Here is a 24,763-nt window from a genome sequence, read left to right on the forward strand (position 1 = left end):
GGTACTTTCAATGCCTCGCGGCCGGAGCGCCTCTCTTTGCAAGAAGTTGTTTCTAAGGAGACCCCCCCCTTTTTTTTTTTTTTGCTGGAGGGGGGCAATTCAGACGTGGAAATTGCAGGATTAGGCCCTCGAATGGTGAGCGAATGGGGGAGCGGCCCAAGGGAAATGGAACTTTGTTCCCCAGGCGGAGGGGGCGTTTTCCTGCGGGGGGGGGGAAGCAGCAAAGGGGAACTTGTTGCAGGATTTCCCCCCTGTGCGACGGGATGGGCGGGAAATCCTTTCCCCAAAAACGTGGCACTCCACGAAGTGGGAGGGAACCTCCTTGCTGCCCTTCGGAAATGTCTTTGATCCAAACCAAGCCCTTTGTGAATGGGAAACGGGGAGCGGAAGGGAACAGTGAGTGGCGGAGATCCTGGCTTTGCAAGAGGGGCGCTTCCCCCCCCCCGCCCCCAGATACAGAATTGCTTTGTCTCCTTCGCCAACCCGTCTTCTGAGGGAGAGCCTGGTGGATCGGGCCCACCTAGTCCCGCATCACAGGGGCCAAAATACCCCACAGAGTATAGAAATCTAGATAGACTGTTCCTGGACTTGGAGGTTCTATGAGAACACCTGACGAGTCATTGCTGAATCAGGTCAAAGGGGACTCATCCAGCTCAGCACCCTGCTCTCTCACTGGCCGGCCAGGTGCCTCAACTGGGAAGCCCAACAAGGCCCCAAGCCGGGTGCCCCTCTCTCCTCCCCGTGGCTTCCAGAGCAGAGCCCTCTTGGCCAGTCTGTAGCCCTGGAAGAACATAGATTGGGAAAATAAAAGGCCTTTGCTGGTTAGGGTCCTCCAGATGGACTGGTCTTGAAGACCCCCCCCCTTTCCCAATGGAGATTGGCTGCTACTGGGTCCCCCCTGGGCTAGCAACTAGGAGGGGAGGGCAAGCACAGGGCTCTCATTCTAGAGGTAGCCCTGCAACAGCCCCCCCTCTTCCCTTTCTCGCCCCCCCTCTAGAAGTCTAAGCTTTCTCTCCCCCACTTCTGTGTCTCAACAATTTAAGGTGGGGGGGGTAGTATTTGCAGAATCAGAACCCAAAAAAGCAGGTGTACCAGTTGGCGTGGAAGCATCTCTGCGCACAATGGGGGGGGGCATCCTTTCAAGTTGACGACAGCATGAAAAACCTAATAATCCAGTTAATATTATTAGTTATTTACTGTGTTTGTAATAATAGTTTATAGTTCAATATTTATTATTTATACCCCGCCCATCAGGCTGAGTTTCCCCAGCCACTCTGGGCAGCTCCCAATCAAGTATTAAAAATACAGCATTAAATATTAAAACCTTCCCTAAACAGGGCTGCCTTCAGATGTCTTTTAAAGAGAAGAGAGCTGCTTATTTCCTTCACATCTGAAGGGAGGGCGTTCCACAGGGTGGGTGCCACCACCGAGAAGGCCCTTTGCCTGGTTCCCTCTAACCTCACTTCTCGCAATGAGGGAACCGCCAAAAGGCCCTCAGAGCTGGACCTCAGTGTCCGGGCAGAACAATGGAGGTGGAGATGCTCCTTCAGGTACCTCAAGGTGGTTGGTGCACATAGTTCTTCCCTGCTTTTTGTTGAATGCCCACAGTGAGCCTGTGAGGTAGGTTAGGCTGAGAATCAGTGGCAGATCCCCAAGGTCACACACACACATGAATGGGGGGATCGGTACCCTGGTCTCTCCCAGATCCTCATCCAACTGTGGCCCCCCCCCCCAAACTGGCCGTCTTAATCTTGTGCAATGCAGGGAAGCAGAGCATCATCTGGACTGTGAGCAGCTGGAGTGAGCAAGCAAGTCTGTGCACATGCGCACCTGGTCACAGGCCCCCGCCCCACCCACATCCTCCCCAGGCACGTGGTCCTCAGCCAGCAGCATCACTGTTCCTGCCTCTCCTCCCTGCATGCTGCCCCCTCCCCCCTGCTTTTACCACTCCTCCCCCCTCTCTCTACCCACCCCCCACGCCAGGCCTGCCTTCTGCCTCTTCCTCAGCTGTCCTGTTCCACCTGCTGCTCAATTGCCTAAATGGGGGGGGGGCGATGCTCCTCCCACCCGCATAGCACTGCCGGATCAAATTCCCTAAATCATCCTTAAATCGAGGGGACTTTGTGTTAGTTGTGCTAGGTGGGTTCTGGGGTGCATTGCGCACAAAGCATGTGCACCCTCTTCTGGGCATGACTTTTTGGGTGGAGAAAACCTCAGCAGACGGCCTCATGGGACAGAGGTGATTGGGGGGGGGGAATTGAGTTTGATTGCAACGCAAGCCACTAGTCCCTCTGATCTCCTTTTCCAAATGTGTTCTTTCTCTCTCTCTCTCTCTGCTCCTTTCCAGCACTCCGATTTGTGCAGCTGTATCCTAGTTTTTTATTTTTCCCTCAAAGTGTGTTTCCTCCCCCCAGCCCCCCCCCGGCTGCCTGCTGGGTTTGTAGCATCTATTTTTCACAAGGAGCGAAATGGAGGAGAGGGGTCTTTCACTGACCTCTACTCTGATAGCCCCTCCCTTCAAATTCATGCTGTATCTGATTTCTGTTCTGGGATGGGCACAAAGGCACCATAAGGTCAAAAATCCCCCCCCCCCCAAAGCCCCAAGGCTTCTCTGAAGAAGAGAGCAAACTCTGCCTCCTGCTTAGTTCTAAATTTGGGGTAGGCAGTTGTGGCTATTGATGGTCTGCCTTGGGGCAAGACAGATCTTTTTCTTTTTCCTTTTGACTAATTGCATCGCTGCTGTCTGGGTTTTCCTAAACCTAGAAATCTCTGGCTCATTTTCCCTTTAAAAAGCTGACTCAACAGGAGATCAAAGGCGGCTAATTCCACCAAGAAAACCTTCCATCAGAGCTCGCACCCCGCCTCCCTTTTCTTTCTTTTTTAGAAAGCCAGTGATTAAGTTCTGGAAGCAATTCACTCCTCCCCACCCCCTTAAAAAAATTACAGAATCTCATTAAACAGCCTGTCTTTGTGGTGGAAGCAGCCCTGAGAGGGTCTTAGCAGTTCCATTTTGTTTGGTTTTTACTTTGGCCACTGCTGAACTGGACTGAAAAGTGAAGCAAACCCTTAAAATTCTGTGCTCGGGCAATCTGAATTCGGCAACATGTATGAATCATGAGGCCTAGGGACTTGATTTTTAAAAGGGCAAAGGAAGCTGAATTCTGTAGCCCAAACAGCAGCATGAAGAATTGTGGCATGGATCCATAGCTGATTTTGGGGGGGTGCAGAGGGGCAGGCAGAGTGTAGTGCAGAACGCAGTGTATACGCAAGCCGTAGTCAATGTCCGCTTAAAGCGCACAACTTTGCTCCAAAGAAACCTGGGAGTTGTAGTTGGAAAGGGTAGCTCCATGCGGCTGCAACTACAGTTCCCAGGATTCCTTGGGGGCAAAGCCACATACATTGAATGTGCTTCAGAGTCTTGTGCTGTGAATCCTTTTGCCTAGCTGGGCTTTGCTGGAGCCTGAAACTGACACAGTTTCGTGAATGGGTTTTAGCTGAAAATCTGAGCTGAGTGGCCGACTTCTTAGCTGACCTACATTGAAGTAGCACAAAGGGAGCTTTGCGCCTGCTGGCCGGCCCTTCGGCTGAGTCAGCTGCATGCCAAGCCTGTCCTCTGCCCCCCCCCCTTGTCTCTGGGCTTGCATGCCTGCAGCCGGGTGACCGCCTCAGAGTCCTTGCACAAGGGGGGGGGGAGAACAGAGCCCCTGAGGATTTATGGGGGCACAGCCTGGCTGGCTGCAGAAAGTATGTGTGCAGGCACATGCAAGATTGATGGTGGCTGCCTGCTGCTTAGGAACAGCCCTGGGTACTGTTTTAACGAAAAAGAAAGCATTTGGCTGGAGAGTTCTTAAAAATTACAGATAACCTTGGCTAGGCCAGGGGAGTGCAGCGGTTAAGACTAGGACTGGGGAGTTGTTGTTTAGTCGTTTAGTCGTGTCTGCCTCTTCATGACCCCCTGGACCAGAGCACGCCAGGCACTTCTGTCTTCCGCTGCGTCCCGCAGTTTGGTCAAGCTCATGTTCGCAGCTTCGAGAACACTGTCCCACCATCTCGTCCTCTGTCGTCCCCTTCTCCTTGTGCCCTCCGTCTCCCCCAACATCAGGGTCTTTTCCAGGGAGTCTTCTCTTCTTATGAGGTGGGCAGAGTATTGGAGCCTCAGCTTCAGGATCTGTCCTTCCAGTGAGCACTCGGGGCTGATTTCCTTCAGAATGGAGAGGTTTGATCTTCTGGCAGTCCATGGGACTCTCAAGAGTCTCCTCCAGCACCAGAATTCAAAAGCATCAATTCTTGCAGGTTCAAATTCTCGCTTAGCCACAAAGCATCCCTGTCCTTCAGCCTACCTCACAGGGCTCCTGGGAGGATAAAAAGGGGAGTGCCTTGTACAAAACTACTCAGGAGAAGGGGAGAAGGGAAGAATGCACGATGCTGTGCATGACAGATGTTTGATGCATCAGTGCTAGCGAGCTATCGGATTATCCCAGTTTGAGTGGCCGTGAAGAGAGATGTGTGGTCAGAGCCCCTTTCCAGATCAGGCTGCAGCGGGGATCTCTCAGATCAAGCACCGGCCTCGGGTTCAGGAAGCGACTGCCGGCAAACCACTTCTTCAATCTCAAACCCCACCCTGCAATCCGGAGGTAACATCAGCCTACTTTGGAGGGTTCCTGTAAGGGCCACCAAGGCAGTGCGCAAGACATGCTCTAAATCAGCCTTTCTCAACCTGTGGGTCCCCAAATGTTGTTGAACTGCAACTCCCATCACCCCTAGCTAGCAAGGCCAGAGCTCAGGGATGATGGGAGTTGTAGTCCAACAACATTTGGGGACTCACAGGTTGAGAACCGCTGCTCTAAATGCTTGACAAGGTGCAAGGCGCTGAGTTCTGTGGGGCTTCTGAGCTTCTCCTGAGAATCCCAAAGGAGGGGTGTCCGCCCTCCCATAATGGGGTGAACTTTGGCGCCCTGTCCCTTTGCTGTACACTCTCTTCCAGTTGCTTCTCCCATTTTCGGAAATGCCAGGATCTTCTCAAGCGAAAGTTAGATAGAAGGTGACTTGGGCTCCCTTCATTACGTCCCTTTCCCCTGTTGGGGTGGCAGTAAGGCTTCAAGTGCCTGTATATTTATTTGATTGCATCAATATCCCACCTTTTCCTGCAAGTTGGCGCACATGGTTCTTCCCCATCTCATTTAACCCCTCACAACTACCCTGTAAGGGAGGTTGAGCTGGGAGGGACAGAGACCGGCTCCCGAGTGAGCTTCGTGGCCAGTTGGTGGGGATTCGAACTCTGGTCTCCCAGGTCCTAGCCTGAGGCTCTTAACTGCTGCACTATCCTGGCTCTCCCAGGCAGGCACACAGCAAAGAGCAGCAGGCCAAACATAGTTCTCAACTTATTAGGATCCCCATGACTGCTATCCTGTAAGCAGCTTCCTGGATGTCTGCTCCATTGAACTTGAGGTCTTTGCGTCTGACTTCAGCTTCAAGCTGTAAGACAAAGGTGCTTTAGCAGACGAAATGCAACTGTTAACTTTCCAGGCAGGAGTGCCTGGCGTGCTCTGGTCCAGGGGGTCACAAAGAGTCGGACACAACTAAACGACTCAACAACAATAACAAGCTTTCAGTTAGATATGCAAACCGTCTTGCAAATAAGCATTAGTTTTTAAAGTGCTAGGGTGAAGTAGGAACCCTATCAAAGAAAAAGCAAGCAGTATCCAGCCTTTGCCTGGTTTATTTTTCCGGCTCCCTCCATGCTAAACTGCCACAAACAAACTTGAAAGCCTCCTTATCTCCTCACTTGCCAGGGCACGGACGATTCACCAGTAATCCTGGCCCCTCTTGACCACTGGCCACGTGGACTGGGACTATTGGGAGTGGAGTCCTTTTGGCAAGGATAGCCTGGTGACTCAGGCTCTGGTAACTGCCAATGGAGCTGCCCTTGAAAATTACCCAGAAGCTGCAATTAGTGCAAATTACAGCTGCCGGATCATTAACTGTTTCAAAGCTGGATAGAATTGTGTGTTTAACACAGAGAGGCTAAAGGAGGTCCATTGGTTGCCTGTTTGCTGCCTGTTCAGTGCCAGGCCAAATGCCAAGTGTTGGCATAGGGCCAGAAAGCCTTAAAAGCAGGAGCCAAATATCTGTAGGCAGGTCTCTCTGTGTCCTGTCCTGCCTGTGCCAGGAGATGAGACCAGTCAGTGGGTGAGCCAAGGATTGTAAAATGCACACCGTGTGTCCTTTGTCACGCAGGGATCACCGGGTGAGTCGCAAAATGTAAAGCCACACAAAAACAACCACAGAAAATTTGAAAGCACCTAGGACCTCTCAAATTCACAGTCCAGTTTTGTATGCAACCCCACTCTGTCCACCAGGAAGACTTACCTTATTAAGAATCCTGGTAGCCCAGGCTTTGTTTGGTACAGCCCAAAGGGCCCTCATGGCATACTGAAAATCTCAGAGAAAGCTGCCTTGCGCTGGGGTTGGACTAGATGACCCTGGGTGCCCCTTCCGACTCTGCAGTTTTGTGATTCTATGAGATCAGCCTTGCCACCCCTGAGTCCAGGGTTCCAGACAGGGGTTTTACCTGGAGACTGAACGCAGAACATTCTGCAGGCCAAGCAGTTGCTCTGCCTTTGTGCGATGGCCCTTTTCTAGGTCACAGGCAGGATAGGGCAGCAAGAGGTGCTGTGATGGGAAGCCGGATCCTCAGCTGTTTAGGACTCTGTATAGCGATGGGACTGGTAGCCAATAAGCAGCCTGGGGAGGGCAAAGGGCCCTCCTAGTGGTGGTATCCTGCCTGCAGAACGCCCTCTCCTTGGAAGCATGTGTGGTGTTGGCACTTAGAATTTCAGTGCCAAGACTGAGCTGTATGTATTGGTCTTGGAGCATTCCTTTGTTTGTGGTGTGTAACTCACTCTAGGTATTACTGGGGGTTTCTAGCGGCTGTGATTTAAACTGGCAATGTGGTTTGAGATGTTTCTTGTCGACTATATATTTTGGAGCAGGGGTCGGCAAGGCTTACTGGGCATAGGCCAGATCACTCCCGCGGAGATACTCCGTGGGCCGGGCCGGCGCAGTGCGACACCGGAAATCACGTCTGCACATGCCCCGATGCCAGAAATTGTGCCTGTGCAGAAGCGATTTTTGTGTCTGGGCATGCACAGAAGTGATTTCCGGCATCTGGGCATGCGCAGAAGTGATTGTCGGAGCCACGGAAGAGTCTCCCCGTGCTGTGCTGTGCTAGTTTAGCGCAGTGCGCGGGGACTCACCAAGCAGGTGGCTTGGTTTGGGGGTGGCTCATGGGCTGGTTAAGTGACCCTCCCCATGGGCCTTAGGTTGCCGCCCTCGGTTTTGGAGAAGGGTTTGCCTCTCTGTTCTCTATGCATCTCGGCACTTCTTGAGATGCCACCGCCAAATTTAGCACGAAGGTTCTCAAGATGGAGGAGCCATTTTTTTGTCTGTATTTGGATGCCTTTGGCTGGAAGAGCAGGTGCCGGTGTGCATTTTTGGACACCATGAGTTGCCATTTTGAAACAAGATGGCAGACTGAACCCTTCCAAACTGCACAGAATGCCTTTGAAGATAATGCCACCTGATTTTGTGTGGCAGTTCCCAAGATCGGAGAGTGGGTTTTATCGAACATTTGGATACCTTCGGGTGCCATTTTGAAACAAAATGGCGGGCCAAAATATTTTTTAAAAAGGTTTCATAAAATTTCCAAGCATCACCAGCTACTTTCTGCAAGAGTAGCTTTGATTCTGTTCCACGCCTGGGGTTCCACTGGGAGGAGCATCTGGGGGCCACACAGGCCTTTAGAAAAAGGGGCCCTTGGCAGCCATCTTTGTTTGCTGTGATGCTTCAGTGGCGCAGATTTAAGCTGCATTGCGCAATAGGGATGGCCTTTGTGGACAAGCGCACAGGTGAAAGTCATTTTTTAAGCAGTGGCCTGGCTTGCAAGCTTTCTGGGCTAGCAAAGCTATTGGCAGAATTGGGGCGTGGTTTTATTTTTTTAATAAAAAAATTGCTGCTGCAGTTTCCCTCCGGTTACGTTTTTCCCTGCAGGGCTTTTGCCAACCAGAGGCCATGGCGGGCGGCTGCCTCAACGCCACTCATTTGCCCTCCACCTTCTTGACAAGAGCTGTTGGGCTCTCAGATTCTGGCAGATGTTAAATATTTGTCTGACGGGAGGAGGGAGGTTGGGAGAACAAGGGCTGGATTGTGATGGTGGGAAGAGAGGCGATTTCGGAGCTTAGTTGCAGAGGGGGCTCGGTGGGGCGGGAGACGAGGCTCCTGTTTCAGTCCTTTGTCACTCTGGAAAACCAGATGTGATGAGGATGGGGGGAGAGGGAGAGGGGGAGAGGTTGGTGGGTTTGACTGGGTGGAGAAATGTGGCTGTTCTCAGCTCTGCCTTCTTGTGAGCTGCTTGACAAACCTCTTTGCAGATGCAAAAGGGGGGCAGCATTCTTCCACCCCCCATTCCATTGGAGGAGGAGGAGGAGGAGGGCTGTCAACAGCTGCTAACCATAATGACTGTGCTGTACACCCCCAGTTGGAGGCAGCCATGGTTTTGCATTCAAGTGTCTGGAAACCTAAGGAGGGGAGAGGACCTCTGCAGTCACTGTGAGAATTGGATGCTGGACTAAATGGGCCATTGGTTCTCTCCCAGGGAGCCAGGCCCTTTAAGTTGTACCAAGTCTGGGCTACCAGTCCTCTTAATAAGGTAGCCACCTCCCAGTTAGGCAGGCACTGGCAATGGTTAGCTTTGGATGCAAGGTGTGAAAGCATTAAAGGTGAAGGTAAAGGGACCCCTGACCATTAGGTCCAGTCATGGCCGATTCTGGGGTAGCAGTGCTCATCTCGCTTTACTGGCCGAGGGAGCCAGCGTACAGCTTCCAGGTCATGTGGCCAGCATGACTAAGACGCTTCTGGCGAACCAGAGCAGCGCACGGAAATGGCGTTTACCTTCCCGCCAGAGCGGTACCTATTTATCTACTTGCACTTTGACGTGCTTTTGAACTGCTAGGTGGGCAGGAGAAGGGACCGAGCAATGGGAGCTCACCCAGTTGCAGGGATTTGAACCACCAACCTTCTGATCAGCAAGTCCTAGGCTCTGTGGTTTAACCCACAGAGCCACCCGCGTCCCTTGTGAAAGCATTGGTCTCTCTCTGTATTTATCTCCCCCTTTTTCTCCCAAGGAGCTCGCAGTGGTGTACATAGTTCTCGTCCTCCCCATTTGTCCTCACAAACAACTCTGGGAAGCAGGCTAGGCTAAGAGTGTCTGTCTGGCTGTCTTGCCAAATGCAAGGCGGTTCTTTTCATGAGATTCAGAAGCAATACAAACACAAGTGAGTGAGAAAGTTAAAGATGCTGTTTTCTAAACAGCAAGCATTATATACATTACCAAGCAAGCACTTCGATCTGCCACTGGGAAGCCCTCAAGAAGTGGCCAAGTGACCCCTAGGTAGCCTTCGTTTGCACGGCCCTTCGATCAGCCCATGCACTTGTTTCTCAGAACTATGCCCCCAAACCACTGGATTTATAGATACTAACTTGTTCGCCTACGTGCCTTGCCCGACTAGCTAGTGCAGATTATTAATTAACTATTCCCCTCTTCCAATACAGCACGTTCCTCCAAACAATGTCTAACATCAAAGAATGTCGGAAGGTACCCATCACTATCTGCTTCTTCCTTCCACCAGATTATACATTAAAGGCTGCTCTCAGCCATCAAAGAACTTTAACGAGAGATAGAGAGGGGCAGTAAACAGAGGCAGGAAGGAGATGACCATGTCAGATCACTAAACTCCTCGAAATACAAATGTCTTCCAGATATATTACCCCTACACTGGCTTCCAAGGTCCTCCAGTGACCTTCATGGCAGAGTAGGAGATTGGGACCCTTGGTCTCCTGGGTCCCAGTCTAGCACTAACCACTACACTACACTACTGCTCTCCCTCCCTCTCACTGTGTGTGTGTGTGGGGGGAGAGAGAGAGAGAGAGAGAGAGAGATGCATAGATGAAGCAATGTTGAATACAAAATTGTATTGTGAATTTTAGGGAAATTTGGCTTGAATCTAGGGGTTTCAAAATCATCTCTTAAAAACAGGCCTGGGCACATCATCTTTCCCAAGGCAGATAAAGCAGCATACCAGCTATCTAGAAGAGATAGCACAGACCTCAGACATCACGTTTGGCCTGTGATGAAGGAAACCGCCCCTGTTTCTCCATCAGAGGTACTTCCATTTATCTCATGTGGTTCCAAGGCATACTCTGAGCCCCTGGTCTTCAGCTGGGGGTTCAGGACCTTGGGAGTGTGGCCTGAGCCAAGATGGGTCACAACAGGAGCGCTGCTGCACAAGGATGTGGCAAAAGATGAAGAAATGTGTCTCCAAAAATGCATGTTTGGGTTAAAAGTGGGTTTTGGGTCTGAAGAAGGTACTTGGTCTAAGCCTTGGTGGAGCTCTGGAGTTTTCCCCCTCCCTGTCTGTGGCAGCCAATGTGTTGGGCTCCCAATTCCTAGTTTGCTGGCCATTATCTCAGCTGCCCAGGGCTGATGGGAGATGTTGAGGGGAACCTTGTTGGCTCTCACCGCAGTGGCACGGAGGACATACCAGTTTGGGAGATGTGTTCCAAAGGGGTGAGAATTGAGTTGTACTTTGGCATGTGAACCTCGGAAGAGCCCGCTGCTGGATCAGGCCAGTGGCCCACCTAGTCCAGTGCCCTGTTCTCACAGTGGTCCACCAGGTGTCCCAATGGGAAACCCTCCAGGAGGACTCAGCTGGGTTTTAGAGCACAACCATCATGGCTGGTAGCTTCTCCTCCTTGAATTTGTCTCATCCCCTTTTAAAGCCATCCAAGTTGGTCACCATCGCTGCCTCCAGAATGCAGCAGCTAGACTGGTGACTGGGAGTGGCCTCCGGGACCACATAACACTGGTCCTGAAAGACCTACGTTGACTCCCAGTACGTTTCCGAGAACAATTCAAAGTGTTGGTGCTGACCTTGAAAGCCCTAAACAGTCGCAGTCCAGTATACCTGAAGGAGCGTCTCCACCCCCATCGTTCAGCCTGGACACTGAGGTCCAGCTCCGAGGGCCTTCTGGTGGTTCCCTCCCTGCGAGAAGTGAGGTTACAGGGAACCAGGCAGAGGGCCTTCTCAGTGGTGCCTCCTGCCCTGTGGAATGTCCTCCCACCAGATGTAAAGGAAATAAAGAACTATCTGACTTTTAGAAGACATCTGAAGGCAGCCCTATTTAGGGAAGTTTTTAATGTTTGATGTTCTATTGTGCTTTTACTGTAATTCTGTTGGGAGCCACCCAAAGTGGCTGGGGAAACCCAGCCAAATGGGTGAGATATATATAATAAATTATTATTATTACTCCTGTGGGAGGGAGTTCTGCAGTTTCACTCTGCCCTTTGTGAAGAAGTCCATTATTTTTATCTGCCCTGAATCCTCGGACATTCAGCTTTGTTGGGTGATTAGCTGCTTCAGAAGGCTGCGGGGGGTGGAGAGTGTTTGCTTTTGGGAGCAAACGGGGAACGATTCCAGTAGATCCGTGCAGTACAGCAATACAGAAGCTGCGACGCCCCTGCAGGTCTGTTGGACTACAACTCCCATCAGCCATTGCCAGCGTGGGCAATGGCTTAGAATGGCGGGGGTTTGCCCCCTCCACCTCTTCCTGGACCACTGGTGTAGGGGAGGGGTTTGTGCTGTTTGGCTTCTCCCTAATCAGCTTGCTGGGAGTTAATTAACTTAATGGCTAGGAAGCTATCAGTGCCAGCCTAGGATGGCAGCGGCCTCTCCTCACATGGGAGGGGGTTGTTTTCCAGCTGAGCGGTGTGTGAGGCTGATAGGAGAATAATGGACCATAGGACTGTAGAGTTGGAGGGGATACCAAGAGTCATCTAGTCCAATTCAGGAGCCACAACCGAAACATCCCTGATGGGAAGAAGATTTGGGGTGGGAATGTCAAATATTTGGCCGCTGTCTCGTGGACCCCAATAGGCATGAATGAGAGACTTTTCTGTCCCTTGTGAAACAGTATGTGGGTGTGAGAATCTGACTTGGACTGTGATGGTTGAATTTGCCTGATACCCTCTCCATGCCATCATGTCCCCCACCTCCTTTATTAAAATAAACCCTCTATGCCACGGGTAGGCAAGCTAAGGCCCGGGGGCTGGATCCAGCCCAATCGCCTTCTCAATCTGCCGCATGGACGATCCGGGAATCAGCGTGTTTTCACATGAGTAGAATGTGTGCTTTTATTTGAAATGCATCTCTGGGTTATTTGTGGGGCATAGGAATTAGTTCATTTCCGCCCCCCCCCCAAATATAGTCTGGCCCCTCACAAGGTCTGAGGGACAGTGGACTGGCCCCCTGCTGAAAAAGTTTGCTGACCCCTGCTCTACGCAAGAGGAGGAGGCACAAGGAGGTCTGGCTGTTTGTCCTGAGCTGCCAGGGCAGATAAGACAAGCCATTGTCCCTCTCCCTGTTGCAATGTTGTAAATACCTGAGGCCCATAAAGTGTGGCCTTTCCTCCCCCACCCCAAAACTATTCTAAACTTGGGTGAACCTTTGCTCTCTGGAGCAAGCGTCCCGACCTTAAAAAGGAGTTGCCTTCTTTAAGCCATTTGCCTGGCAACGCTGCACCTCAGTTTGAAAGCCCTGTGATGGGAAGAAGGAGGGTCGCCTATCCTGACAGATGCCTTCACACACCCCCTCTCTTCCCCCCTTTTCCTGTTGTGATTTGAGGATTGATTCCTTTGTCCTCCGTCCTCCCCTTTCCTCCCAAAGGTAGGCAGAAGAAACGCCAAGAGAAAAGCAATAACCCACAGCTCCGCCATGGCCAGTAAATAGCAGTTAGCAATTCCTTGCAACGCAATCTCTGCTCCCTCTCTCTCTCTCTCTCTCAGAAACCAGAGAGTTTGTTTCCCTCCAGCTCATCTTACCCAGCACTGAATCAACAGTGGCGACTTGTGCTCTGAGCTTGCAGCTGGGACCCATTTGTTCTTCTGACTGGGTTTCACTCCTCCCCTCCCACAAGCGGGGGGGGGGGAATAATTTTGTTCCGCACTTTGATTGAAGGCAAACCTGAAAACTCTCTTGCCCAAAACATCCCTGCTCACCTCTCTTGTCGCTAGTAGGGTTGTGCATTGTGGTTCACTCTAATCCAGCTGTTCCTGAACCTGGGGGGGGGCATTGCCCCCCTTCTATCCATGAATTTATCCCCAGTGCCCCCAACTCTGTAAAAAAAGCATTATTCAATATCATGGTTTGCAGGAAGGTGATAGCACAATAAAATTCAAGGCAGTGACAGTTAATTGCACACTTGTTCAAAATCCAATTGAAAGTACTGCATTTAGTTTAATGAAATTGAAGGAACTCAATCCATGACGCCAGCTATCGCCAATATTTGTTTTAAAAATATTTGTATACTGCTGTATCAAAACAGGAAAAAAGTAGTTTTAAAAATCGCTATCTTGTGACAACTCAGCGTTGTAAATATGAACAAACGAGATCCCAAAGGAAATGGCCTTGAAAGCGAGAACAACAGTAAAAAAATTAAATATGAGGCTAGAGATGTTTTGCTCTAGGTTTCAGTTTGGTCAATTTTAAATAAGCGAGCAATGCATCATCTCGCGCCCTTCTACCTCCCTGTTGCCTCTTAGCACCCCCTGTGTAATCCCCCTGGGGTGTGATCCTGCCCACTTTGAGACCCCCTGCTTTAATCCATGAAAAGCCTTTTGTGCCTCTGGGAAGCAGTGCCCAATTCATTGGTGATGGAATGACTAATATTCAAATGGTTACACTCTGAATACTGGAAAATTGGGATTTCGTTCTGCATGCATAAGAGGTGAATGTTCTTCCATTCTGAGCCTGCTGGTCCCTCTTCTCAATGTGAGATGAACTCTGTGATCAGTGGTGACAACAGGACCTCTTTTCGCCAAAAGGCCAGAGTGGGTGTGCCCATGCCAAAACCGAATTATGCACGGCCACCTCATTCCAGCTCTCTGGCTAGTGTAGACGTATCATACCCATTTGGGTTGCACAAAGTGTCCCTTATTGTAGTGGTTGTGGTTCCTTGGACTGGGAGCTGGGAGATAAGCACACCTTGGGATTCTTTGTGGCAGGAAAGTACCCCAGGTGAGAGGGAATTCCGTTCAGGTGATGCCTCAGCTGGTGAAAAAAGGATGGATCTTTGCATCCTCTTGAGGTAGATCAGATGTCCTGGCAGGTGATGGAAAGTTCGCAGAAGAAACCTGTGCAGAGGGGCAGTCTTGCGATCCCTGCATTTTGCTATTGCAGATAGGTAGTTTTCAGGATGCAATTGCGTTTCGAAGCTGGAAGTTTTCAATTGCCATAAAGCAAGGGCTGCAGTTCAGCAGTGCACTGGCCTCTATCATCTCTTCTCCCCCCCCCCCCTTTTCCCATTTTGTACTAAAACAACGGTGTTCTCTTTGTCTTTACACAGTTGGGACAAAGGGGTTTGGGAGAGCCTTAAGCCTCTGATTGGCTGCTGCTGGGAATGAGATGATGGGCTCCTGATCTTAATCCAGAAAGGCTGGTCTGTTGCCATATTGTTGGGCTTTCTTTAGTCTGCATCTCTGTGTGTGTGCCTGCCTGGGGAAGGGGATGCACACTGGAACATGAACTTGGGAATGATCAAGGACCCTCTGGTTTCCTTACAGATTTTCCATTCATGTGCAGTTGGATGGTTGCTTGCATAGGCAGGGCTTCACTTTCCTTGCCACCCCCCACCCTGCAAATTAATTCCATGTCATGTAATGTATGGACCCTTTATTCAATTGTTGGTGGTGCACCGTAATAGGAATGACATGGATTTGCGGTAGGATCCTGCTTTCAGCTGCATTGGATTACCCTGAGGTTCTTCATCGCCTTTCCGAAATATCAAGCATTACAAAAAGAACTTCGGAAGTGTGTGTGTGTGTGTGTGTGTGTGTGTGGATACCATGCCTTTTCAACAGATCAAAGCTCTAATATGATCCAGGATTGTGGAGGCAGCGGTGGACCATTTGGAGAGACTGGCCAGGAAGAACACAAGACACACACACACACACACGGGCGCCAGGACACACATGCAGTTGTGTCTCCGATGCGCACACCCAAACATTGCCCGAGCATGCATGCAATTTCTTCACCCTCGGTTCCCCAGCGCAGTTCCAAAGGACGCTGTTGGTGGGTGGCCTTTGTCTGGAGCAGAAAAGGGGATGAGATACTTGCCCATCACCTCTCCTAATTAGTAGCAGAGCCTGGCAGATGGCGAAGGTCCTTGGAGCATCTGCCCCTCATTACGGCCGAGCCCCCTCCCCTTTAATGGGACGCCACTTAGGATAGAAGAAGGATGGACTTTGGGGAGAAAACAGAAACAGGTTCTGGGGGGGTGGGGAAGCGGCTCTGGGGTGGGCTGCTCCTCCCCTGTTCATCATGCTGGGATGAGCTTGTGGCAGCAGCTGGCTGCCATTCAAGGCTGGTGGCTCTGGGAACGGTGCTGGTGTCAATGGCTGACTCAGCAGGAGGGCGTGTGGGGTGGGTGCCCTCTAAAGTGGCTCTCTTTGGGGCCCAGAACCGCCTCCTAGCTTTCAGCAACAAGGGAAGACGAAGTGGGTTCTGCAACAGGGTTTCAGGATGGAGAGCTTCCATTCCGTATTATCCCTGAGAACAGTCTGGAGGAGATTTTTGTGGCCATTGAGGACGCTCTGTTCTCCATAGGCTGTTTGGGGAGTTCTTCTTCTCCCTGGGATTTTTAAAGAAAGAAACAGCACAGGTACTTCTGAAAACTTTGAAGCTCCTCCTGAGCAGCGTCAGAAACTCAGATATATAAGATAATCACCAAATGGCACCTTCAACCCAGGTTGTGATCATCTAGGCACCCTGCTGGCACAACACGTCAAATAAAATAATCCAGACCAAAACAGATTCAAGCTTCAAGGGAAATCACTCAGATCCTTTAAGTGACATCATGCTTTCCATATATTTATTTTGTAAAACATATACAGTGGTACCTCTGGTTACTTACTTAATTCGTTCTGGAGGTCCGTTCTTAACCTGAAACTGTTCTAAACCTGAAGCACCACTTTAGCTAATGGGGCCTCCTGCTGCTGCTGCGCTGCCGGAGCACGATTTCTGTTCTCATCCTGAAGCAAAGTTCTTAACCCAAGGTAATATTTCTGGGTTAGCGGAGTCTGTAACCTGAAGTGTCTGTAACCCAAGGTACCACTGTACACCACTCGATTGTAAACAAACAACAACCCCAGCAATCTCAGAGTGATTCGCAAAGAGAATGAAACAATAAAATTATCAGTAAATATAGTTCAGAGCAACTATTTAAAACATTTTTAAAAAAAAAGAAGTGGCAAGAGACTAGAAACAGATTAAAACCTGCGCCACGATTCCAGATCTGTGGGTTTGTGGGCGCTGCTTGCAGTTTCTGGTTGAGAGGAAAGTGTTAACTGGAAGTTTGGCTCTCCTTCCTGGCTGGCTGTTGGGGGTTGGTGCAGCAAGGCACCTTCTCCTGTGTGAGCCCCTGAGGCAGAAAGCCTTGGCTGCCGTTCCTGTCTGAGTCCGTTTGCCAGATGTTCACCTTCCTCTGCCCCCGCCCTTCCCTCCCCAGCGCTTCCTGTGTGGAGCAGGGCTCTCCCCAAAGCGGCTCCTTTCCTCTCCCCCCTTCTATCCAGCCTTCCTCTGCTCCTCGGGTCCCCATGACGCAGAGGGTGTTGCACGCTTCTCCCTCTTTCCGCACCAGCCGGTTTCCACCTGGCACAGCTGAGCGTGACTCTGCAACCGCCCAGCCCTTTCCCCTTCAGCTACAGGGGAGCCCATCCAGGAATTACACCTCGGCCCCTTTGCAAAATGTGGGAGGCGAGTCTTAGAATCAGAATTGCAGAGTTAGAAGGGACCTCCAAGAATCTCAGCTCAAGCATCCATGGCAGATGGCCATCTAACCTCTGCTTAAAAACCTCCAAGGAAGGGGAGCACACAACCTCCCAAAGGGAGTCTGCTCTGTTGTCAGAAAGATCTTTGTGATATTGAGCCAAAATCTCCTATTTTGTCATTGGAAGCTATTGGTTCGAGTCCTACCCTCCAGAGCAGGAGAAAACAAGTTGATTCCATCTGTGACAGCCCTTAAGATCTTTGAAGATGGCTCTCTTATCATCCTCCATCTTCTTTTCTCCAGGCTACACAAACACAACATATCCAGCTCCTTCAACCATTCCTCATCAGGCACGGTTTCCAGACCTGTAATCATCTTGTTCATCCTCCTCTGCAAACCTTCCAGCTCATCAACATCCTTCTTAAATTGTGGTGTCCAAAAGTGGACACAGTATCCCAGGTGTGGCTTGACCAGGGCAGATTAGAGTGGTGCCCTGACTTCCCTTGGTCTGGACACTAGACTGGACACAATAGCATTAGCCTTTTTTGCTGCTGCATCACACTGTGGACTCATGTTCAGTTTGTGGTCCACCCAGACCCCCAGATCCTTTTCACTAGTAAGCCAGGTCTCCCCCATCTGGTATTTGTATAGCTGTTTCTTCCTGCCTTACATTTGTCTGGAGTCTGTCAGGTTGCCCAGGACCTTGATTCTATGTTGAGCAGATGGACGGCTACAAGAACAGCCCTGAGCAGGATCAGACCACTAACGCAGCATCCTGTACCCACCCCTGCCATGGCCCAAGGCAAGGCAGCAAGAACTCTTGCTAGAATCCTGCCTTCTGGGTTTCCCATAATAGGCACCTGGCTAGATGGGTCACTGGCCTGATCCTGTAGCCAGGTTCCTATGTTCCCTGAAGGGGGTGGCATTCAGGAGCATGCTAGCTCTGAACAGGGGAGGTTCCTTTTAGCCTAGAGTGACATTGGCAGCCATCTTTCTCTTCCATGACTTAGCCCCGCACTGGAAGCCACCTGAGCCAGCACCCGTCTTCCATCTCATTTGCCAGTGAGTTTGCTTATTTTGGGGGGGCTGCCTGTCAGCTGGATGACCCCAAACTCCTCCATTTGGCTACTCTAAGAGGCAAGCAGGCACAGACTACTTGCTTGCTCTGGGTACCTTGCTTGAGCAAGATGGCGGGACTGTGGCTTGGACGAGGAAGGCGGGAACAGAGGCCTCCAGAGGCTGTAGGACTCAAGAGCCCATCATCCCTAGCTTGTGTGGTCAAGGGTGATGGGCATTGTAGTTCGGTTTGCTAGAAACCGTAGGAAGGGAGAGTACTGGTATGTCTGAATCCCACTTGCTGCTTTGCCATAGTTCAGCCACTTAGAGATCAAGATGCTAGACTCGGTGGGTCATGGGCCTGATCCGGCAGGCTCGTCTTATGTTGTGGATATCTAGAGGGCACATGTTCCTCACGCTTGACCTATGAAGGGGGGCTGTGTGAGCTGCGTGTCTTAAAAAGCTTTGCCTCTTAAAAGCGTGGGATGGGGAAAGTGCTGTGTGTGTGTGTTTTGAAAATCACAATGTGCCCAACTTGGACTAGAACCCCATTTCCTGCCACTGCTGTTCTCCCAGCTCCTGGGGAGCAGCAGGTGGCAAGCAGGCCACAAGCTGTTGTCCGGTTAATTTCGGCTGAGCTGCAAATCTGGGAATGAGCCTCGTGAATTATCATATTATCCACCTGATCGCACAGCTGGCTCATGCTGGCATTGGTGGAGATGCCAGCCCTGCAGGGGCCTCCGGCACTCTTGACGAGGGTGAACTTAGCTGGAATGCGAGGCCTTGGGAAAAGGGAGAAGCAGCCGGCTTCGCTTGAGGACCTGGGGGCTGGCAGTCCCAGGAGAATCGCTCAGTATTTTCTCAGAATTGCAGTTGCTTCTACATAGTTACCAGCAAACCGTTGAAAATCCTTAAAATCCTGCAAAGTAGTCTGTCTTGGGAGCCTTTGGTGAAACAAAAGATTTCTGAAAGTGCAAGTTTTCAATGCCAGCTGGATCACCTCTTTGTGTAGGTCAGGCTTCCTCAACCTCGGCCTTCCAGATGTTTGAGACTACAATTCCCATCATCCCTGACCACTGGTCCTGCTAGCTAGGGATCATGGGAGTTGTAGGCCAAAAACATCTGGAGGGCCAAGGTTGAGGAAGCCTGGTCTAGGTTGTTGACACTCTCAAATAATTCTTAATAGGTTCACAAGGAAGGACTTCTTGTGAAGATGTGCTTTCCCAGGTGAGACTCACCCAGTGCACTCCAGGTGTGATGATCTCTGCATTTTCCCTAAATCCCGGAAACCTGACTGCAGGATTTGTGCTTGTGATGGGAGTGGGCGCCCCTGTCTCCAGAGAAGGCCAGAAAGCCCTCTGCCAATGTTGTTCTAGACTTGGTTCTATGGGCACAGTGTTACAAACTTAGATATATAATCTAGGCATCAAATGGCTTCTTAAACCAAGGTTACAGTTGCCAAAACAGAATGCCTAGTTGCCATTTTGGGGCCAGTCGTATTTTCCCATACAGCTTTCGGGTTCCTGAAATTCGTTCTGATTGGCCAGATAAAATTTCACAGAGTTCTGCAGGATGTGCTGTTAGTGTGGGGAAACAGGCAAGATATAGATGGTGGAGATGTCAGGCATCATCCTGGCACCCGAGCATCCTCACTTGGTCGCAAGTGGCCGATAGACCAGATTTCGAATGCTGCATAGGTAGCACCAGAAGCGTAGAGTCCAGGAGAACTTGTCCAGGAGGACACCATCGACAGTGGTATTGAAAGCTACAGAGAAGCAGGAGCCAGGTTGCACTCCGGCTGCCCTGCTCTCTGCAGAGGTCGTCTGTTAGGGGCGGCCAATAGCAACTCAGTCGCACAGCCAGGCCTGAACCCAGATTAGGACGGATCTAAATAATCTGTGCCACAATAATAATCTTTCCCCATTTGCACCTGCAAGACTGTTGCTCCAGTCCAAGGGCTCCAGGGATTGTTTCTTTAGGAGTAGCCAAACAAGGGGGTCTCTTCTCGCTGTATATAAAATGGTGTGAGGTTTAAGTTCCTGCTTAATTGACTTTTGGGAACTTTGAGCCGGTTTGACTCTGGAGAGGCGGCTGAGCTTGTTTTGCTGAGTCCTGCGTCAAGGAATAACCAGTAGGGCTTCCTCAGCTGGGCTTGTAATTGTTCTGTTCCCCAATGGCATGCAAATGCATGATTGCGTCCTCGTGCTCCCTCCAGGATATGATTATATGGCCCCACGGAGCCATTCCTGGCTGCCAGAGACTTGCCACGACTTGCCCCAGAGAGTTGTACTCAGGAGGAAATCTGGGGCGCCAATTTGGACCTAGGAGCAAAGTGGAAAGCTCAGAGCCCGGAGGGCTTGTTGCTCTTGCGAGTTGCGTTCCTGAGAGACTCGTTCCATTTCTGCACAGTTCTGCATCTCGCCCCTGCGGGGTTTGTTTTCTAGCCCACACTGGGGGAATCTTAGAACGGTGGCCAGGCCAGGCCAGCTCCCCTGCAATGCAGGAATCACAACCAAAGTATCCATGGGCTCTTTCCGGGTCTGCTGCAAACCCTCTGCATGTTTGTGGCATTGCAAGTCAGGAAGATCTTTGAGATGCCTGTTGGTGCTGGCCTTGAAAGCCTTAAACGGCCTCGGTCCAGTAGACCTGAAGGAGCGTCTCCACCCCCATTGTTCTGACTGGACACTGAGGTCCAGCTCCGAGGGCCTTCTCGGTGATGGCGCCTGCCATGTGGAACGCCTCCCACCAAATGTCAAAGAAAACAACAACTACCAGACTTTTAGATGACATCTGAAGGCAGCCCTGTTTAGGGAATCTTTTAATGTTTGATGCATTACTGTATTTTAATATTGTGTTGGAAGCCGCCCAGAGTGGCTGGGGAAACCCAGCCAGATGCGTGGGGTATAAATAATAAATAAATTATTATTATTATTATTATTATTATTATTATTATTATTATTATTATTATGCTTGCTTCTCCACGCCAGACCGATCTAAAATCTAAACATCTTTTTCAGTTCATTATAGATATTTTCCTAGAATCCCACTATCTCTTTGCACTCCCACCACATATGTAGAAAGATTCCTGCCCGGTTGTTGCATCTCCAACATACATCACTACAGTTTTTGGTACAGAATTGTAGTGTTGGAAGGGAACCCCTAGGGCCATCTAGTCCACCCCCTGCAATGTGTGCCATTTGCACAGGAGGGCGATCCAGCTGCTGTTGTCTCATCCGGCAGGGATGCTCTTAACAGATATTTGGGGCAGAGCAGCTGGATCCTCAGCCCTTCCCTCCGGGATCCAGCCCAATATGGTTTCTGGTTTGGAATTCCTGTGTCTGGTTTGGAATTCCTGGGGAGACCAGAGGACCCTGTGGCCGTTCGATGCCCCAGCCTGCCCCTTCTCTGCAAGTCTTCCTTCCCACAGCTTCCTTCAGCCCTTTCAGGAACTGGTAAAGGCAAGTTAAGTGTCTTATCTCTCCCTTTTCTTAATTGCCGCTCTTGCGTGGATACCAGACGGGAAATCACCCGACTTCTCAGGAGGCTCCGCCTGACCTTGGCAAGACGGGTGATTAAAAGCCTGACTCTGCCGTTATCGGCAGATGCGCTCCAACTTGGAGAGGCATCACAGGGAAATAAAAACAATGCTCTTCTGCCTCTGGAGGAGGTCTGTAGGGGAAGAGGGCTGCAGGCTGAGTCCCCAGAAACTGCAGGCAAGGGGGAGGGGTGTCCCCCTGCCCCCCAAAATGGTGGAGAGAGCCGCTGCCAGTCTCTAGGCAATACTATTTATCAATTACTATTTTTATTTATTTGTTGCATTATTCTATCCCACCTTCTAGGGAGCTCAGGGTGGAGTACCTGCTTCTCCCCCTCCTCATTTCCCCCCAACAACCCCCCTGTGAGGTAGAATTAGGCTGAGAGGCAGAAACCCAACTACCAAGGTCATACCCGGTGAGCTTTGTGACTGAGCAGGGATTCGAACTCTGGTCTCTCGCAGGTCCCAGTCCCAACACTCTAACCATTACACCACGCTGCTATATAGGGCAAAGATCTGACACCTCCCTGTGTACATTTCTTTAAAAAACCTTTACATTTCCTCGGAGGAACCACCCGCAACCCCAAGAAAACGCCACACATTTATATTAACTAGTGAATCACTTAAGAGGAACGTGTTTTGCAGATGTGCACTGTTGTGGCGTGCTAGAAGGGAGCACAGCCTTTTGGAAGTTGTTAGGAAACTTTGGCGGATCACGGCTGAAACAGCTGCTTAGGCATCAATCTCCCTTTGTCTGGGGGGGCAGAAGCATTGAAGCCGCTCTGGCTGGCAGCTGGAGGGACCCCCCCCCCCCGGGAACCTCTCGCTTTTCAGACTCCATCGAGGAAGAATGGCTAGTTGGGAAAGGCGAGAAAGAAACGGACATGGCAAATATAATAGCCAGCCCTTCATTGCAGGCAGGAGTCTCATCCGCTGCAGCAGGACAGAATGTGGCTCGGGCTGTGTCACTGTGACTTTAATTTTCCCGTCTTAGAAGTGGCTTTATTTCAACAACAACAACAACATTTTTTAATTATTTATACCCTGCCCATCTGGTTGGGTTTCCCCAGCCACTCTGGGCGGCTCCTAACAGATTAAAAACAGAATAAAACATCAAACATGAAAAACTTCCCTAAACAGGGCTGCCTTCAGATGTCTTCTAAAAGTCTGATAGTTGTTTATTTCCTTGACATCTGCTGGGAGGGCGTTCCACAGGGCGGGCACCACCACCGAGAAGGCCCTCTGCCTGGGCTTTCCATCACCCGCTCCCCGGCCATTTTTGCCCGCAGGTGCCAGGAACTGAACCAGGGTCCTTTCTGTATGAAGTGTGAGCTAGTGTTGCCCCCCCCCCCCGTTAAGGTTTCTGCTTTTGTTAAAACCAAGCTTCTAGTCCTCATGATATGTCTGAAAGGCATTGAGCAGCACCTACATTGGAATCTGGAACAGTCAGATATTTGGGATGTGGTGCCTCTGCCCTTCTGTGACAAGTGAAATAAGAAATAATTTGCAGATGTTCCTAAATGTATAAGAGCCTCAGAATCCGACGCTTCTCGGTATGAATTTCTTGAAGTGTCTGATGCACCCAGAGCGGGGAGGAGCTGGCGTGTCAAGGCAGGCGGCTGTCTTTCTGGTGCTCCAAAGGCAGCGACAGGAAATGCGCCTCCTGTCCTCATGGAAAGGTGGATAGTGCAAACACAGGCCGGAGGTGCTGCGAAACGCCTGATGTGCAAAATTGGTTTGCCCAGGGCAAGGAAGGAAGGAAGGGAGCGAAGCTGTATGAACAAGTGGGATGCTGTTGTGTAAGGGAAATGGAGGAGAAACTCTGGAGCGAGTGTTTCTTCTTAATTGTGTTTTATATCGTTATTAAATTTGTATAGAACCCTGTACCCCTAGATTTTGGGGCGATTCGCAATGCAAAATTACAATTTGAAAAAGACAAAGTACAAGGTGTGACCAGAAGTGAGAAATGTTCGGACATACAATTGGCATCGGAAACCCACAAAATGCTCACAGTTGTGTAGGGAAATGAAGCTGTAACTCAAAAGGCCGTGTGTCAGTGGTTTAAGCATTTCTGTGAAGGGCGGCAAACCATCAAAGATGACCCTCCATCTGACGAGCAGAACGGCGGCAAATGTTGGCAGAGTTTCTGAGTTATTGATGCGGGATCGGTGTTTGTCCATCTGAATGATAGCGGAAGAAATTCATATTCCGCGTGAAATCATTACTGAGTTTACTGAGTTATCCTACCCTCCATAGTCTCCCAATCTGGCTCCACCAGATTTCTTTTCCAAAACTGAAATCAGCACTGAAAGGGCACAGATTTTTCCAACATTTCACACATCCAAGCTGCTGTGATGAGGGAACTGAAAGCAGTATGAAAAGAGGTTCCAACAGTTCTACAAACGTTGTCAACGGTGCACTGTATCAGAGGGGGGGGGGCTACTTTGAAGGCCTGTAAGGGACCCGGGTGGCCTGTGGTCTAAACCACAGAGCCTAGGGATTGCTGATCAGAAGGTCAGCGGTTCGAATCCCCGCAACAGGGTGAGCTCCCGTTGCTCGGTCCCTGCTCCTGCCAACCTATCAGTTGGAAAGCACATCAAAGTGCAAGTAGATCAATAGGTACCGCTCTGGCGGGAAGGTAAACGGTGTTTCCGTGCACTGCTCTGGTTTGCCAGAAGCAGTTTAGTCATGCTGGCCACATGAACTGGAAAAACTGTCTCTGGACAAACACTGGCTTCCTTGGATTGTAAAGCAAGATGAGTGCTACAACCCCGGAGTCGTCTGTGACTGGACCTAATGGTCAGGGGTCCCTTTACCTTTACCTAAGGCATGTATGTTCAAATATTTCTCACTGTCCAATTTCTATGACCATTCACCAAACTTTCCGGTCATACCTTGTATGTAATAAAAATAAGAACAAAAACACCACCAGGCTTAGGTTTGCCTGCTGGTAGAATCCTGGGGTTTGAGGCAGCTGGGCTGCATTAGCCATGAAGCTAATGAAGCAGGATGAGGTCCACCTAGCCCAGCCTCCTGTCCTCCCAGTGGCCAGCCAGATGCCCCCAAAGGGAAGCAAACTTGCTCTCTCTGCTATTCTAAGGTAGACTGGCCCTGTCCATGGAGGTTCTGCATAGGAATCATAAGGAATTTAGCGGAGCCCTGCAGCAGCTGGATCAGGCCAAAGTGGGGTGGGGGGAATCCAGCCCAGCATCATCCGGTCTCACAGTGGCAACCGGATGCTTCAATTCAAAACCTGCAAGCAGGATCCGACGGAGCTTGTGCAGGAAAGGAATT

General features: G+C 50.5%; 1 protein-coding gene across 2 annotated transcripts in view; it reads left to right on the forward strand.

Annotated features, from left to right (window-relative positions):
- FSCN1 (fascin actin-bundling protein 1) overlaps positions 1-24,763 on the forward strand; it is a 41,088-nt gene that overhangs the window by 1,638 nt on the left and 14,687 nt on the right. The gene's annotated exons all lie outside the window — the stretch shown is intronic.

This window comes from Podarcis vaucheri (assembly GCF_965113315.1).
Source record: "Podarcis vaucheri genome assembly, chromosome: 14".
In the NCBI taxonomy this organism is placed as follows: domain Eukaryota; kingdom Metazoa; phylum Chordata; class Lepidosauria; order Squamata; family Lacertidae; genus Podarcis; species Podarcis vaucheri.